General features: G+C 41.6%; 5 non-coding genes across 5 annotated transcripts; all 5 read right to left on the bottom strand.

The window, feature by feature from the left end:
• Window positions 1-437: 437 nt before the first annotated feature.
• Window positions 438-619, bottom strand: LOC141200835 (U2 spliceosomal RNA). Its single transcript, XR_012272543.1, has one exon. It is a non-coding gene; the product is annotated as a U2 spliceosomal RNA (small nuclear RNA).
• A 5997-nt stretch (window positions 620-6616) lies between these two features.
• LOC141198988 (U2 spliceosomal RNA) lies at window positions 6617-6807 on the bottom strand. The gene has a single exon (XR_012270753.1). It is a non-coding gene; the product is annotated as a U2 spliceosomal RNA (small nuclear RNA).
• Window positions 6808-7928: 1121 nt separating this feature from the next.
• Window positions 7929-8119, bottom strand: LOC141198987 (U2 spliceosomal RNA). Its single transcript, XR_012270752.1, has one exon. It is a non-coding gene; the product is annotated as a U2 spliceosomal RNA (small nuclear RNA).
• A 1119-nt stretch (window positions 8120-9238) lies between these two features.
• Window positions 9239-9429, bottom strand: LOC141198986 (U2 spliceosomal RNA). Its single transcript, XR_012270751.1, has one exon. It is a non-coding gene; the product is annotated as a U2 spliceosomal RNA (small nuclear RNA).
• A 1119-nt stretch (window positions 9430-10548) lies between these two features.
• On the bottom strand, window positions 10549-10737 carry LOC141200862 (U2 spliceosomal RNA). The gene has a single exon (XR_012272563.1). It is a non-coding gene; the product is annotated as a U2 spliceosomal RNA (small nuclear RNA).
• Between the last annotated feature and the right edge of the window lie 4509 nt (window positions 10738-15246).

Here is a 15246-nt window from a genome sequence, read left to right as displayed (position 1 = left end):
CAGCTCACATACCTGTTAGCTCAGGTGAGTTTAAAAGGCTGCTGTTGATAACAAGGGCATTTGCTAAATAGATGGTGTGTGTGCAACAATATACTGAAAGGTCAATTATATTGTGCAGCTTATCTCACCACCTGTAGTTATTTAGGTGAAAGCTCCAAAATGCTTGCCTAATATGTCTGTTTATCCAAAAGGAAGTATAGAGGGAGAGCTAGATAGATAGCATTGCATTACATTACATTACATGGCAATGCAATGCACAGTTGCTGAAGTTGAACCAAAATGAGCTTGTCATCTGGCTTCTGCAACTTTTAACATGAAAAATCCAATGAGGAGAAGAAAAGCAAAGCCAAAGAGTCCATCCCAAAATCCGACAAACAAGCAAAATGAACAAAAAGCATTGAATTCAATTCTTTCTGATTTTAGAAACTGCATTAAAGAAGGGGTGCACCGGTCCTGGAGATACTGCAATACCAGGTCAATGCGTGGAGTGGACAGAGCAAGCTCTTTTTCCATCTCCCTGTTCTAAAAATCCATTTAATATATGGTCCCCAGATAGGGGACGTATCAGATATTAAACTGATAAGAACAGATTTTTTTCTTTTTCATTTTGTTCTGATATTTCAGTTGTTATTTCTCTTCTAATATTTCTCTTGCCTTATAATCTGTTCATGCTACAAGGTTCCACAGATGAAAGTTCCATAGACTCTTGGCTCTTTTTTTCCCAATTCTCTTCAGATCTAACAGGTAATAAATATATATTTCACTTAGTGCTAATTTTATGCATTCACTTTCACTTATAAAATCTCTTTTAAAAAGCAATATGTTTCGGACTTTCCATAGCGCATTCTTTATTCCATTTATCATTATCCAAATGACTCTTTCTTTTTCTTTTGATTGACATGTAAAATTTCCATATAAAACTACTTCGTGATTTAAAAACTTAAGACCAGTAACAAACTTTAAGAGACTTCCAACTTCTTTCCAGACATTTTGGGCATAAAAACAGTTCCAAAAGGTGTGTAAAACTGTTTCCTCTCTAACACAGCCTGTTCTAGGGCATCTTGCAGTATTGCACAATCCCCTTCTGTGTTGAAAAAATCTAACAGGAACACATTCTTGCACTATTGCCCATGCCAAGTCTTTATATTCATTTGTTAGATAAGGTGCATAAGTCATTCTCCAAATTCTTCCACTTTTAGTGTAAGTAAAGTTTGCCACTGCTGTCATCGTTTCTTTTCTCTTTGTCTCTAGAGCCAGTCTTCTTGAATTTGACAGCATCTCCACATCTACTTCAGGTAAGTTATAAAGTCTAATTGTTTTTTCTAGTAAGACATATTGTTTTGGCGGTGTAATTAGGACAGGAGAATTTTGGGGCAATGTTATCCACTTTCTTTTCCTAAAGATATCTCCAGCTGCATATCTTAAGTAGAAAGACCAATGAGTTCTTAGATTGGTCATTTTGAAGCAAAAACTAAAGAACTTTAGGTACAAAAATTTTTTGATATTTGGGATATTCTTTCCACCATATTTATGCTGCTTGTACATTGTCTCTCTTCGAACCTTCTCCATTTTTGATCCCCACAGAAAAAGAAAAATTTGTCTCTGGAGAAACTTTATTGTGTTCTCATTCGGGGGGTACACCATACTTAAAAACAACATTATCGGCAACAACAAAGACTTAATGATCAAGTTTTTACCTTCCATTGATAATTTTCTGAGTTTCCATAAACTTATCTTCTTTTGCATTTTCTCCTTCACCAACTGCCAACTTTCTTCTCCATCATTCTTTTTTGTAAACACAACACCTAAAATTTTGATCTTATCACTTCTTATTTTAAGTTGAGGAATCTGCGCATCTGACCAATCACCGAATCCAAGACATTCGCTCTTCTCCAAGTTCAGTTTGAAGGCAGATGCTAAACAGAAAAAATCAGTAGTTCTTACTGCTCTTCTCAGCGATTGTTCTGAGTCGCACAGGATCGTGATGTCATCCATGTACCCCAGTGACTTAGTACTTAGTCCATTTCCACCTGGTATGGGTACACCTTTCACCATCTTATCTTTCCTCAACATTGCCAGTAGAGGCTCGATTGCGCAGATAAAGAGCAGAGGCGAAAGTGGGCATCCTTGTTTGACGCCCGACTTTAGAAAAACTTCTGAAGATAAAAAACCATTAATTAAAATCCTGCTAAAACTTCCATCATATAAAAGTGCAATGTGCTTAATAAAAACATCCGGGAATTTCATTTTCTTTAACACAGAATACAGGTACTTATGAGAGACTCTGTCGTACGCTTTCTGGAAATCAAGGGACAGAAGAGCTAGCTTTTGCTTCCTCTCTTGCTGATACCAAATTGCGTCCCGTATAATATTCAAGTTTTCTGCAATTGTACGACCAGGCACACCACATACCTGATCAGGATGCACGACCTTCTCTATCACCTTCTTCATTCTGTTCACCATGATTTTTGCCATAATTTTATAATCTACGTTGAGTAACGTGATTGGTCTCCAGTTCTCTAGATTAGTCTTATCTCCTTTTTTAAAAAGCAGGGTGACCACACCACTTCTCCAAGATTCAGGCAATTTGTCACATAAAAAGACAGCTTTAAAAATCTCAAACAGGTCGTCTTTTAAAATCTCCCAAAAAGTAAGATAAAATTCAATTTGTAGTCCGTCAGTACCCGGTGTTTTTCCTCTAGAAAAGCTTTTGATTGCACTTAGCAGTTCTTCTTCACAGATATCTTCAATCAACAACTCTTGATCTTGCTTTTCAAGGTGATTCTGCAATGAATTAAGAGCATCAGGTAAAAAATCAGCGTCAATTTTCTTTTCGCTAAAAAGATTTTGATAAAAAGTTTGCGCTTTGTCCAACAGTCCATCTTTAGTTGTTTCACCATCAAGTTCTTTAATTAATTCTTTGCGTTCTAAAGATTTTTTGAAAAAGAACCTGGAACATGTTTCATTTTTTTCCATATGTTCTACCTTGGCGTTGAAAATTATTTCTTTGCCTTTCTGTTCAATTGCTTTTTTAATGTCTTCTTTGACTTGTAAAATAACATCCTCCATATCTATCCCTGCATTTCTGAGTTTGTAACCTGTTTGCAGTTTTGTATTCAGGTCTTTAAACCATTTCTGATTCTGTCTGGCCTTCCTTTTGCCAGCTAAGAGAAAAAAATGTCTAATTTGAGACTTCACATACTCCCACCATTCTAGAATTCTTTTGTAATAACGTTTTTTCCCCTGTAGTTTTTTATAAAATTTCAAAAATTCCTCTTTTATACTTTCATCTTCCAGCAGCAGAGTGTTCAACTTCCAGACACCTCGCCCTTTCTCTAGACTGGGCAATTCCAAGTGAGTAATTAACGTTTTGTGGTCAGAAAAGATGTTACCTGTTAGATCCACTTTATTCACTTTAAAACTCTGTGATGTCAGAACAAAGTCAATTCTTGATTTTAGAAGATTGTTCTCCCAAGTGTATCCTGGTTCAGAGGTATTCTTTACTCTCCAGACATCATTCAGGCAAGTATCGTCGATTAGATTTTTTAACTGCATCTCAGTTTTGTCTTTCCTTCTAGTACCTGATGTCCTATTTTCATCAGACCGGATACAATTGAAGTCACCGCCAACCACAGTTGGTGTAGGACCAGGTATAAAGAGTTTGATGATATCTAATAAACTGGATCTTTCCTCTTTAATCGGAGATGCATAAACATTAATCAGCTTGAACTCGGATCCACAGTAACTCACATTAACAACTAGTGCACGTCCAGGTTCAACTTCAGTGAACGAGGTAACCTTAAAGTCTTTGTTTTTAAACAGGACACCAACACCAGTAGCACGCGATCCATTTTCACTGGACCAGATGGAAGGTCCGTTCGCCCAATCTTCCCTTAGTTTGTTATAGTTAGGGTCATGGTCAATGCCGCATTCTTGAAGTAAAAAAATATCAGCATCTAAAGTCATCAGGTAAGAAAATAAAGCAGCTCTCTTGACAGAGCCCTTTAAACTCCTCACATTTAGTGAGGCAATTTTGAGTGTAGCCATAAATCATTTAAACAGAGCTTGAGTCCGTATCTGACATGAATCCGACCGGGGTAGAGGGACCCGCAGAAACGTCCGTGTCTGAGAATTCCTCGATGTTCACCGGATCAGATGGGTTTACAGGTTTAGGAACTGAGATGATCGGTTTAGGTGAGTAATTAGGGAGGACTATTTTCAAACGCCCAGCAGGTCTTTTGCTGGCGCTCTCTCCCTTAAACAAACTCGACTTCTCCTTTTTCCTTTTCCTCAAAACCTCCACGTCAATGTCAATCTCCTCCTCCTCCTCCTCACCACCAGCCTCCTTAGAAGACTCCTCTCCCATCTCCACTTCAGACTCAGCTGGATTCTCCTCCACCACATGACCATCTGGACTCTCCGACCAATCCTTGAGAACAATGCTATCCCCAGGCGGGTCCCCAGCAGTGTCCTTGGGCGGATCCCCAGAAGGGTTCCCGGGAGGGTCCTTGGATTTGTCTGTTTGTTCTTCAGGACTGGACCGCTTCGGAGGGGCTCCCCCCCGAGCTGCATCTGCATAGCTGAAGGTCTTTTTTCTCAACGGACAATCCCGAAAAGAGTGCCCAGGGATACGGCAGATATTACAGATCATCTGATTTGGGCAGTTCAGAGTGACATGTCCTTTTTGATAGCACTTCTTGCAAAGAGCGTTCTCCTCCTTGCAGCTCTCAAAGGAATGCCCAAAGTCCATACATTTTCTGCAGAAGATAGGCATCCCTGGATAGAAGAGTCTTCCTCTCTCTCTGCCAATCAGGAAGCTCTGAGGCGGATGAATGAGTCCACCAATTCCCAAACCTTCTCTCAGCTTCACGATGAACTTGTATTTTCCGGTCCACAACCTCTCAGAGTTCATGATTTTGTGAGAAAAGTGGACCTCAGAGCAATAGTTATGCAGAAACGCAGCCACATCCTTTTCAGAGACATGCGGATTGCTCATATGAACCACCACAGACTTCTCTTCTGCCAGGCAGAGGGTCACAAAACACAGTCCTTTAAGATCTTCCTCCTGAAGTCTCAGCTTGATCTGATGGTAAAAATTCTGAGATGCCACTTCAGAGGTCAGGGTAAGCACAAAGCGTCCAGGAGCATCTTGAAGTGCCAGAATGTTCTCCCTTTTCACCTGCAGGATCTCAAGCAGGACCTTCCTCACGAAGAAAGACAGGGAGAACTTGTCACGGGCTCGCTCTTCAACTTCAATCTTGAAAGAGTTCTTGATCTTCAAGTCGCCAGCTCCAGCAGAACGGAGAGTAGACGATGTCGCCATCGCCATATTCAGGTAAGTCGATCGCCTTCTTGGTTCTCTTCAGCACGCACACCCCCTATAGCAGCAGGAGGCTTAAGACAGTAGAACTGCCGATGCCTCAAGGCCGAGGATGCGATAGGCTTTGGAGTCTTCCAGCAACAACACTTGGTCGTAGCCAAAAGGCCGAGAAGCGATAACCAGAATTGGTTTCCGACTACGGTGCCACCCAAGGATTCTGAAAAGTCCATTTGTGGAGATGGCCACCTGGACTCCCGTTAAGAAGACATGCTGTCAACCTCTAGATCCCTCACATGCCTGCACTTTTCGGCTTGCTGCTGCTGCAATCCACGCGTTTTAGATCTGCATAACTCCACCTCTTTTAGCACAGTACCCTCAACCCCCGGCTGTTCCCACCCGCCTCAACACCGTTGGAAGGGAGGAGAACCAATTAAGGCGGGGGGGGGTGGAACGAGCAGCTGTCTACCCTTAGCAGGAGGGTTGCTGATTAATTACCTCTCCTGCTGCTGCTGCTGCTGGCTGTCCAGCAGCAGACTGAAGGTGGCTGCTGCTGTGCGCAGGTATATAAAGGCTCAGAGCCTATTATGACACGCGCAGCCAGCGTTCCATTGCCACATTCCGTCTACTGCAGGCGGGATACCTGGATGGCTGAATGTCACTGAGAAGCTCACAGAGACCGCCATAAGCAACAGTTTAAAAGAATGCCACAGACTAATCAACCAAACTTTTTGGGTTGGTTTCTCTTTTATAGTCTGCAGGCATTAAATGAAAGAAGTCAGTGTTCCAGCAGAGGGAGACAACGTTTCAGAAAAGGCATTGTAGCAAACCAAAAAAGAAATTTTAAGCGCAGCAGAGTAACCAGCTCACATACCTGTTAGCTCACGTGAGTTTAAAAGGCTGCTGTTGATAACAAGGGCATTTGCTAAATAGATGGTGTGTGTGCAACAATATACTGAAAGGTCAATTATATTGTGCAGCTTATCTCACCACCTGTAGTTATTTAGGTGAAAGCTCCAAAATGCTTGCCTAATATGTCTGTTTATCCAAAAGGAAGTATAGAGGGAGAGCTAGATAGATAGCATTGCATTACATTACATTACATGGCAATGCAATGCACAGTTGCTGAAGTTGAACCAAAATGAGCTTGTCATCTGGCTTCTGCAACTTTTAACATGAAAAATCCAATGAGGAGAAGAAAAGCAAAGCCAAAGAGTCCATCCCAAAATCCGACAAACAAGCAAAATGAACAAAAAGCATTGAATTCAATTCTTTCTGATTTTAGAAACTGCATTAAAGAAGGGGTGCACCGGTCCTGGAGATACTGCAATACCAGGTCAATGCGTGGAGTGGACAGAGCAAGCTCTTTTTCCATCTCCCTGTTCTAAAAATCCATTTAATATATGGTCCCCAGATAGGGGACGTATCAGATATTAAACTGATAAGAACAGATACTACACTTGATCTTAGCCAAAAGGCCGAGAAGCGATAACCAGAATTGGTTTCCGACTACGGTGCCACCCAAGGATTCTGAAAAGTCCATTTGTGGAGATGGCCACCTGGACTCCCGTTAAGAAGACATGCTGTCAACCTCTAGATCCCTCACATGCCTGCACTTTTCGGCTTGCTGCTGCTGCAATCCACGCGTTTTAGATCTGCATAACTCCACCTCTTTTAGCACAGTACCCTCAACCCCCGGCTGTTCCCACCCGCCTCAACACCGTTGAAAGGGAGGAGAACCAATTAAGGCGGGGTGGGGGGGGGAACGAGCAGCTGTCTACCCTTAGCAAGAGGGTTGCTGATTAATTACCTCTCCTGCTGCTGCTGCTGCTGGCTGTCCAGCAGCAGACTGAAGGTGGCTGCTGCTGTGCGCAGGTATATAAAGGCTCAGAGCCTATTATGACACGCGCAGCCAGCGTTCCATTGCCACATTCCGTCTACTGCAGGCGGGATACCTGGATGGCTGAATGTCACTGAGAAGCTCACAGAGACCGCCATAAGCAACATTTTAAAAGAATGCCACAGACTAATCAACCAAACTTTTTGGGTTGGTTTCTCTTTTATAGTCTGCAGGCATTAAATGAAAGAAGTCAGTGTTCCAGCAGAGGGAGACAACGTTTCAGAAAAGGCATTGTAGCAAACCAAAAAAGAAATTTTAAGCGCAGCAGAGTAACCAGCTCACATACCTGTTAGCTCAGGTGAGTTTAAAAGGCTGCTGTTGATAACAAGGGCATTTGCTAAATAGATGGTGTGTGTGCAACAATATACTGAAAGGTCAATTATATTGTGCAGCTTATCTCACCACCTGTAGTTATTTAGGTGAAAGCTCCAAAATGCTTGCCTAATATGTCTGTTTATCCAAAAGGAAGTATAGAGGGAGAGCTAGATAGATAGCATTGCATTACATTACATTACATGGCAATGCAATGCACAGTTGCTGAAGTTGAACCAAAATGAGCTTGTCATCTGGCTTCTGCAACTTTTAACATGAAAAATCCAATGAGGAGAAGAAAAGCAAAGCCAAAGAGTCCATCCCAAAATCCGACAAACAAGCAAAATGAACAAAAAGCATTGAATTCAATTCTTTCTGATTTTAGAAACTGCATTAAAGAAGGGGTGCACCGGTCCTGGAGATACTGCAATACCAGGTCAATGCGTGGAGTGGACAGAGCAAGCTCTTTTTCCATCTCCCTGTTCTAAAAATCCATTTAATATATGGTCCCCAGATAGGGGACGTATCAGATATTAAACTGATAAGAACAGATACTACACTTGATCTTAGCCAAAAGGCCGAGAAGCGATAACCAGAATTGGTTTCCGACTACGGTGCCACCCAAGGATTCTGAAAAGTCCATTTGTGGAGATGGCCACCTGGACTCCCGTTAAGAAGACATGCTGTCAACCTCTAGATCCCTCACATGCCTGCACTTTTCGGCTTGCTGCTGCTGCAATCCACGCGTTTTAGATCTGCATAACTCCACCTCTTTTAGCACAGTACCCTCAACCCCCGGCTGTTCCCACCCGCCTCAACACCGTTGAAAGGGAGGAGAACCAATTAAGGCGGGGGGGGGGGGAACGAGCAGCTGTCTACCCTTAGCAAGAGGGTTGCTGATTAATTACCTCTCCTGCTGCTGCTGCTGCTGGCTGTCCAGCAGCAGACTGAAGGTGGCTGCTGCTGTGCGCAGGTATATAAAGGCTCAGAGCCTATTATGACACGCGCAGCCAGCGTTCCATTGCCACATTCCGTCTACTGCAGGCGGGATACCTGGATGGCTGAATGTCACTGAGAAGCTCACAGAGACCGCCATAAGCAACATTTTAAAAGAATGCCACAGACTAATCAACCAAACTTTTTGGGTTGGTTTCTCTTTTATAGTCTGCAGGCATTAAATGAAAGAAGTCAGTGTTCCAGCAGAGGGAGACAACGTTTCAGAAAAGGCATTGTAGCAAACCAAAAAAGAAATTTTAAGCGCAGCAGAGTAACCAGCTCACATACCTGTTAGCTCAGGTGAGTTTAAAAGGCTGCTGTTGATAACAAGGGCATTTGCTAAATAGATGGTGTGTGTGCAACAATATACTGAAAGGTCAATTATATTGTGCAGCTTATCTCACCACCTGTAGTTATTTAGGTGAAAGCTCCAAAATGCTTGCCTAATATGTCTGTTTATCCAAAAGGAAGTATAGAGGGAGAGCTAGATAGATAGCATTGCATTACATTACATTACATGGCAATGCAATGCACAGTTGCTGAAGTTGAACCAAAATGAGCTTGTCATCTGGCTTCTGCAACTTTTAACATGAAAAATCCAATGAGGAGAAGAAAAGCAAAGCCAAAGAGTCCATCCCAAAATCCGACAAACAAGCAAAATGAACAAAAAGCATTGAATTCAATTCTTTCTGATTTTAGAAACTGCATTAAAGAAGGGGTGCACCGGTCCTGGAGATACTGCAATACCAGGTCAATGCGTGGAGTGGACAGAGCAAGCTCTTTTTCCATCTCCCTGTTCTAAAAATCCATTTAATATATGGTCCCCAGATAGGGGACGTATCAGATATTAAACTGATAAGAACAGATACTACACTTGATCTTAGCCAAAAGGCCGAGAAGCGATAACCAGAATTGGTTTCCGACTACGGTGCCACCCAAGGATTCTGAAAAGTCCATTTGTGGAGATGGCCACCTGGACTCCCGTTAAGAAGACATGCTGTCAACCTCTAGATCCCTCACATGCCTGCACTTTTCGGCTTGCTGCTGCTGCAATCCACGCGTTTTAGATCTGCATAACTCCACCTCTTTTAGCACAGTACCCTCAAAGCCCGGCTGTTCCCACCCGCCTCAACACCGTTGGAAGGGAGGAGAACCAATTAAGGCGGGGGGGGGTGGAACGAGCAGCTGTCTACCCTTAGCAGGAGGGTTGCTGATTAATTACCTCTCCTGCTGCTGCTGCTGCTGGCTGTCCAGCAGCAGACTGAAGGTGGCTGCTGCTGTGCGCAGGTATATAAAGGCTCAGAGCCTATTATGACACGCGCAGCCAGCGTTCCATTGCCACATTCCGTCTACTGCAGGCGGGATACCTGGATGGCTGAATGTCACTGAGAAGCTCACAGAGACCGCCATAAGCAACAGTTTAAAAGAATGCCACAGACTAATCAACCAAACTTTTTGGGTTGGTTTCTCTTTTATAGTCTGCAGGCATTAAATGAAAGAAGTCAGTGTTCCAGCAGAGGGAGACAACGTTTCAGAAAAGGCATTGTAGCAAACCAAAAAAGAAATTTTAAGCGCAGCAGAGTAACCAGCTCACATACCTGTTAGCTCAGGTGAGTTTAAAAGGCTGCTGTTGATAACAAGGGCATTTGCTAAATAGATGGTGTGTGTGCAACAATATACTGAAAGGTCAATTATATTGTGCAGCTTATCTCACCACCTGTAGTTATTTAGGTGAAAGCTCCAAAATGCTTGCCTAATATGTCTGTTTATCCAAAAGGAAGTATAGAGGGAGAGCTAGATAGATAGCATTGCATTACATTACATTACATGGCAATGCAATGCACAGTTGCTGAAGTTGAACCAAAATGAGCTTGTCATCTGGCTTCTGCAACTTTTAACATGAAAAATCCAATGAGGAGAAGAAAAGCAAAGCCAAAGAGTCCATCCCAAAATCCGACAAACAAGCAAAATGAACAAAAAGCATTGAATTCAATTCTTTCTGATTTTAGAAACTGCATTAAAGAAGGGGTGCACCGGTCCTGGAGATACTGCAATACCAGGTCAATGCGTGGAGTGGACAGAGCAAGCTCTTTTTCCATCTCCCTGTTCTAAAAATCCATTTAATATATGGTCCCCAGATAGGGGACGTATCAGATATTAAACTGATAAGAACAGATAAGGTTTCAACGCAATTTTATTGATTCAAAAGTATATTTACAAAGGTTTTAAAAAAGAACATTTATAACATTACAATAAAATGATAAAACATGATAATAATCAATTCAAGTTTTTTGTAAAAACACAATTTACCATCATAAAACCATTGTAACAATTAAGAATATCATAATTACAGATGTACTTGGGTTTATTTAATTACCACTAATTGTGTTCCATAATTGTACACACCACATAGAAGCCGCTTCTTTTGCTCCATACAGTTTTTTATCTCTGAGATAGTAAATATACATTTCACTTAAAGCAATTTTTATACAGTCTGTTGAATCAATATGATCATGTTTGAAGAGTAAAATATTTCTAACTTTCCACATGGCATTTTTAAAACAATTAATAATAATCCAGGCAACTCGGAATTGTTTAAAATTTGGACACTTAAAAAGACCATAAAAGACATAAAAGTGATTAAAATCTTTCAGGCCACATGCCCATTTTAAAAGTGGGCCTACCTTTCTCCAAACCTCCTGTGCAAAAGGACAATTCCAAAAGAGATGCAATACAGACTCACTTTCCCCGCATATATCTCTTGGACATTTGGCTCTCGCCACCAGCCCCCGCCTATGTTGAAACTCACGGGTAGGGAGGCACTGGTGGACGATAGCCCAGGCAAGGTCCTTGTGTACATTTGCAAGATATTTCCCGTACACATTTCGCCACACCGTTTTGGACCTTGCCTGTGAAAAATTGGAGACAGGAATTGTGTCCTCAGAGTGTCTGCAAGCAATAGATACCTTCCTTTGGTCCCCCAATATATCAGGCTCCAATTCCTGGAGACCTAAAAGCCTGACCGTTTTCTCAAGTATCACATACTGTTTAGGTGGGCACAGGAGCACAGGAGAACTTAAAGGTAGGCTAAACCACCTTTTAAAAATCATTCCTGCTGCATATTTTAAAAAATAACTAAAAATGCCATCAGATTTAAAAACCTTAAAACAGAAGCAGAAATACTTTATATGGAAAAAGGTAAAAAAATTGGGTACATCTTTACCTCCATTAGATTTACATTTGTACATCAGATCTCTTTTTAACTTTTCCATTTTTGAACCCCATAAAAACATAAAAACAATTCTTGTTATTTTCTTGATTTGTAAATTGGAAGGGGGAAACACCATTGCAACATACAACATAATGGGAATTAAAACGGCTTTAATAATTAAAATTTTACCTTCCATACTAAGGTTCCTTAAATTCCACAATGAGATCTTTTTTTCTATTTTATCCATTGCAGAGTCCCAGTTAGGGTCCCCCTCATTGTCTTGGTTAAAAATAATTCCTAAAATTTTTATGTGATTTTTCTGTATCACTATCCCAGGGGTCAAAGAGGAGTCCCATCCCCCCACATTAAAACAGTCACATTTATCTATATTTAATTTAAAACCTGAGGCTTCACAGAAAAATTGTGTGTTTCTCAATACCCTCCTCAGTGATGTGGAATCTGGACATAGTATGGTAACATCATCCATGTAACTTAGGGCTTTAAGTTGCATACCCCTACTCCCGGGAATAGGTACCCCTTTAATTACTTTATCTTTTCTCAGTATGGTTAATAGTGGTTCCATAACACAGATAAAGAGCAGTGGTGAGAGAGGGCACCCTTGTTTCACCCCTGATAATAGAGGAACCCCCTTCGTTAAAAACCCATTTACAGAAATTTGACTAAAACAAGAATGATATAAAAGCATAATGCGGGTTAAAATTTTCTCTGGAAACGCCATTTTTTTAAGAACCATAAAAAGAAATTCATGCGATACCCTGTCAAAAGCTTTTTCAAAGTCTAAGGATAAAATAGCAAGGTTTTGACTTCTCTCTTTTGAATACCATATGGTATCCCTAATTATGTTGAGGGACTCAGCTATGGTTCTTCCGGGAACACCACATACCTGGTTAGGGTGAATTAATTTGGCTATAAAGGGTTTTAAACGGACTGCAATAAGTTTAGCTAAAATTTTATAATCAAGGTTTAAAAGCGTAATAGGCCGCCAGTTTTTAAGTTGGCTCCTATCCCCTTTTTTATATATTAAAGATACCAGACCTCTCCTCCAAGATGGGGGTAATTTATTAGTATTAAAAGCTTCTTTAAACAATAAAAACATATCGTTCTTTAAAATTCCCCAAAAAGTCAGATAAAACTCAATCGGTAGACCGTCTTCCCCAGGGGCTTTCCCACTGGAGAAACTTTTAAAAATCTGTAAAAGTTCCTCACTGGTGAGATCCCTAGATAAAACACCCTGGTCTAAAATATCTAACTTAAAATCAAGGGAATTAATAGCATACTCTAAAAAGGATGGATCTATAACTTTAGTGTTAAAAAGAAGTTGATAAAAATTAAAAGCTTTTCCTAACATACCCTTAATATCATTTTCACCTTCAAGATTTAGGATTGCATCCCTCCTCCCCATTACCTTTTTGAAGAAGAATTGGGAGCATTTCTCTCCTTCCTCCAGGTGATGTACATGGGAGTTAAAAATTATTTGTTTTCCTTTTTCATTAAGAGCATTTTTTATTTCAGACTTAAGATTTGCAATATCATCATCCACATCAATACCAACTTCTTTTAGTTTAAAGAGTACTTGTAATCTCATATTAAAAACATAAAACCACTGCTTTTTCTTTTTTGCTTTCATTTTCCCTGCCTTAATAAAAAATAATTTAATCTTAGGTTTAATGCTCTCCCACCAATCCAGCATCGAGGCGCGGGGGTCTCTCTTTGATTGCCAGCACTGGTAGGCCTGCACAAACCTCTTTTGAATATCAATATCCTCTAGGAGAGTTGTATTTAATCTCCATGGGCCTCTTGAGGTATTTTGTTCCCCTGCTAACTCTAAAAACACAGATAAAACTTTATGATCAGAGAATAAATTAGATAAAAGAAAACATTTACAAGGTTTAAAGGCAGTAGAAGCAAATATGAAATCAATTCTAGAAGAAACTCTTCCATTGGACCATGTAACACCTGGATCCGCCGGCAAGAGCTCCTTCCAGCAGTCCTGTAATCTAAAATCATCAATTAAACTTTTCAACAAATAGGAGGTACGGTCTTTACGATTCACATCCCCACCCTGCCGGGATTCCCCATCACGTAAACAATTAAAATCTCCTCCCACTAGCAGGGGGGTTGACCCAACACAAAATAATGGCAATATTTCAAGTAAATCCGCCCTTTCCTGCTTCCCAGGAGGAGCGTACACATTTAATAAACGTAAAGAAAGTCCATTAAAAACAAGATGTATTAAAATAGCTCTGCCAGGTATAATTTCAGTCACAGATTGAATGATGGTAGAATGTCCACGGCAAAGTAGTCCAACTCCGGCAGCACGACAGTCATTAGCACCGGACCACACAGAAGCGCCCAGTTTCCAGTCTTCTTTTAAGTCCTTATAATTTAAATTACTCTGTATACCACATTCTTGTAGAAAGCAGAAATCAAAGTCCAATGTCTCTAAATAAGAAAATAAAGCAGCCCTACGTGTAGGGCTCTTTAGGGACCTCACATTTAGTGAGGAGATTTTAAGAGGAACAGACATTAAGAAGAATCAGGATCTGAAGATGGGAAGAAGTCAATACACGGCACCTCCTCCTCCGCATCTCCAGGGGTCAGGATTTGTTTAATATTACCGGGATCTGAAGCAGGCAAAAAGGCATCATCCACTTTTGGCTCCTCATCTGGACCTCGACATCCGTGTTTTCTTTGGATATCAGGTTGCTTTACGTCCTCCCGTTGCCTTTTCAGAGGCTGGGAGCTGTCCATCTTTTCCAAGTCCTGTGCATCTGCAGTCCTCATGGCGGTCTGGTCTATGGAACGGGTGTCATCCCTCTGGGTCGTCTTTTCCTCTGGTCTGGTCACGGAACTACTGCGACTTCTGGTTCGAGGACCAGGGCTCGACTGGGTCTTAGCCGGGTCCTTTTTACTTCGCGCCCTAGAGGTCTCTCTTTCCGACACACTGGTTGATCGATTAAGGAGCGTACCCTTTTTGCCCTTACTCAAGATCACCGATGATGGTGTGGCGAATCTGGGTGCTTGCTTAATCGGGGTACTAGAGGTCTCCTCAGTTCCACATAATGCCGGTGGTGCATTCATGCTGGATGAGGACCCTTCCTCTTGACTCTGAGATACGGCAACATCTAGAGCCAGAACATCGATCAATTCCACAGAGAGCGAACCCTCGGTTAATCTTATGGAGCCCCTACGACCGTCCTTCTGTGGAACTACCAGCGGGCCCTCTGGCGGAGCCGTTGAAGGATTTGGTCCGGACCCGTCAGCGTGCGCCAACCCAGGTCCAGGGGCAGGTGTAGTAATACTCCCTCCGAAGTATTCTTGGATAGTCAGTTAACCTGACTTAAACATGTCATATGTTTTTGACTTTTTGCTCGGACAATTCCTGAAGGCGTGACCTGCCTTCCCACATAGGTTACATACGATCTCAGAGTCACACGTAGCGGAGGTGTGCCCACTCTTACCGCACTTGTTGCAAAAGACTACATGAGC

This window comes from Phyllobates terribilis, unplaced genomic scaffold (assembly GCF_046119375.1).
Source record: "Phyllobates terribilis strain yellow unplaced genomic scaffold, ASM4611937v1 Scaffold_108__1_contigs__length_5656254, whole genome shotgun sequence".
Taxonomy (NCBI): domain Eukaryota; kingdom Metazoa; phylum Chordata; class Amphibia; order Anura; family Dendrobatidae; genus Phyllobates; species Phyllobates terribilis.
The sequence above is the reverse complement of the archived record's forward strand: the minus strand, read 5'-3'. Positions and strand labels throughout refer to the sequence as shown.